Source organism: Filicampus tigris, chromosome 19 (assembly GCF_054856515.1).
Source record: "Filicampus tigris isolate MCC_2025a chromosome 19, RoL_Ftig_1.0, whole genome shotgun sequence".
NCBI lineage: Eukaryota > Metazoa > Chordata > Actinopteri > Syngnathiformes > Syngnathidae > Filicampus > Filicampus tigris.
The window spans coordinates 14,540,001-14,542,500 of NC_141235.1; the positions used below are offsets into that span (position 1 = coordinate 14,540,001).

At 45.0% G+C, this 2,500-nt stretch overlaps 1 non-coding gene and 4 pseudogenes across 1 annotated transcript; all 5 read right to left on the reverse strand.

Annotated features, from left to right (window-relative positions):
* Positions 1–320: 320 nt before the first annotated feature.
* Positions 321–440, reverse strand: LOC147131667 (5S ribosomal RNA; annotated as a pseudogene).
* A 116-nt stretch (positions 441–556) lies between these two features.
* Positions 557–675, reverse strand: LOC147131668 (5S ribosomal RNA; annotated as a pseudogene).
* Positions 676–1,086: 411 nt separating this feature from the next.
* Positions 1,087–1,205, reverse strand: LOC147131669 (5S ribosomal RNA; annotated as a pseudogene).
* A 555-nt stretch (positions 1,206–1,760) lies between these two features.
* Positions 1,761–1,879, reverse strand: LOC147131670 (5S ribosomal RNA; annotated as a pseudogene).
* Positions 1,880–2,296: 417 nt separating this feature from the next.
* On the reverse strand, positions 2,297–2,415 carry LOC147131671 (5S ribosomal RNA). The gene has a single exon (XR_015083255.1). It is a non-coding gene; the product is annotated as a 5S ribosomal RNA (ribosomal RNA).
* Positions 2,416–2,500: the final 85 nt, after the last annotated feature.

The window sequence follows — 2,500 nt, forward strand, 5'->3', positions numbered from 1 at the left end:
TTTCCTCCACTATTTTTCCACAGGCAAGGGCTGTTAGCATTTTCAGCTGTCAGTCTGTCAGGATAGCATGTGGTTAGCTTCTACCAAGCAGCTACAGTACTTGACGTCCGTTTTAAAAGTACGCTTTTGTGAGTGAGTTCGGGGGAAAAAGATGTTCGTATTTTTTGTATTTGCTTTGAACCTCAGTTTTTCCACAAGTAAGGGGACAGTTCTAAATTTCAGTTGTCAGCCTGTCAGGATAGCATGTGGTTAACTGCGAGCAAGCAGCTCCAGAAAATGAAGTCTTTTGTGAAAGACAGATTTTGCAATTGAGTTTCAAAAGCTTACAGCACCTGGTATTCCCAGGCGGTCTCCCATCCAAGTACTAACCAGGCCCGACCCTGCTTAAGATTTCGAGATCAGACGAGATCGGGCATTTTCAGGGTAGTATCGACGTAAGCTGTAATGAGGCATAGATATTATTTTTTTATAGGCTACGCAGGGTCAGGATAGCCTGGTTAACTGTGAGCAAGCTGCTACAGAAGCTGAAAGACAGATTTTGCGATTGAGTTGCAAAAGCTTACAGCACCTGGTATTCCCAGGCATTCTCCCATCCAAGTACTAACCAGGCCCAACCCTGCTAAGCTATCGAAATCAGATGAGATGGGGCGTTTTCAGGGTAGTATGGCCGTAAGCTGTAGTGAGGCCTAAAAATATTTTTTTTATTGAAGACGCACACCCCAAATTGAGGGTGGGGGGGCCAAGCATTTTGTATTTGTTCTATTTGATTTCCTCCACTATTTTTCCACAGGCAAGGGCTGTTAGCATTTTCAGCTGTCAGTCTGTCAGGATAGCATGTGGTTAGCTTCTACCAAGCAGCTACAGTACATGACGTCCGTTGTAAAATTACGCTTTTGTGAGTGAGTTCAGGGGAAAAAGATGTTCGTATTTTTTGTATTTGCTTTGAACCTCAGTTTTTCCACAAGTAAGGGGACAGTTCTAAATTTCAGCTGTCAGCCTGTCAGGATAGCATTTGGTAACTGCGAGCAAGCAGCTCCAGAAGTTGAAGTCTTTTGTGAAAGACAGATTTTGCAATTGAGTTGCAAAAGTTTACAGCACCTGGTATTCCCAGACGGTCTCCCATCCAAGAACTAACCAGGCCCAACCCTGCTTAGCGTCCGAGATCAGTCGAGATCAGGCATTTTCAGGGTAGTATGGCCGTAAGCTGTAATGAGGCCTAAAAATATTTTTTTTATAGGAGACGCACACCCCAATTCGGGGGTGGGGGGGGGGGTCGAAGTATTTTGTATTTGTTCTATTTAATTTCCTCCACTATTTTTCCACAGGCAAGGGCTGTTAGCATTTTCAGCTGTCAGTCTGTAAGGATAGCATGTGGTTAGCTTCTACCAAGCAGCTACAGTAATTGACGTCCGTTTTAAAAGTACGCTTTTGTGAGTGAGTTTGGGGGAAAAAGATGTTTGTATTTTTTGTATTTGCTTTGAACCTCAGATTTTCCACAAGTAAGGGGACAGTTCTAAATTTCAGCTGTCAGCCTGTCAGTTGTCATCACCTGGTATTCCCAGGCGGTCTCCCATCCAAGTACTAAGCAGGCCCGACCCTGCTTAGCGTCCGAGATCAGACATTTTCAGGGTAGTATGGCCCTAAGCTGTAATGAGGCCTAGATATTATTTTTTTATAGGCGACGCAAGGTCAGCGTAGCCTGGTTAACTGAGCAAGCTGCTAGAGAAGCTGAAAGACAGATTTTGCGATTGAGTTGCAAAAGCTTACGGCACCTGGTATTCCCAGGCAGTCTCCCATCCAAGTACTAACCAGGCCCAACCCTGCTAAGCTATCGAAATAGGATGAGATCGGGCGTTTTCAGGGTAGTATGGCCGTAAGCTGTAATGAGGCCTTAAAATATTTTTTTTATAGGAGACGCACACCCCAATTCGGGGGTTGGGGGGGGGGGGGGGGGCGAAGTATTTTGTATTTGTTCTATTTGATTTCCTCCACTATTTTTCCACAGGCAAGGGCTGTTAGCATTTTCAGCTGTCAGTCTGTCAGGATAGCATGTGGTTAGCTTCTACCAAGCAGCTACAGTACTTGACGTCCGTTTTAAAAGTACGCTTTTGTGAGTGAGTTCGGGGGAAAAAGACATTTTTTGTATTTGCTTTGAACCTCAGTTTTTCCACAAGTAAGGGGACAGTTCTAAATTTCAGTTGTCAGCCTGACTGGATAGCATGTGGTTAACTGCGAGCAAGCAGCTCCATAAGTTGAAGTCTTTTGTGAAAGACAGATTTTGCAATTGAGTTGCAAAAGCTTACAGCACCTGGTATTCCCAGGCGGTCTCCCATCCAAGTACTAACCAGGCCCGACCCTGCTTAGCATCCGAGATCAGACGAGATCGGGCGTTTTCAGGGTAGTATGGCTGTAAGCTGCAACAAGGCCTAGATATTATTTTTTTATAGGCGACGCAGGGTCAGGATAGCCTGGTTAACAGTGAGCAAGCAGCTACAGAAGC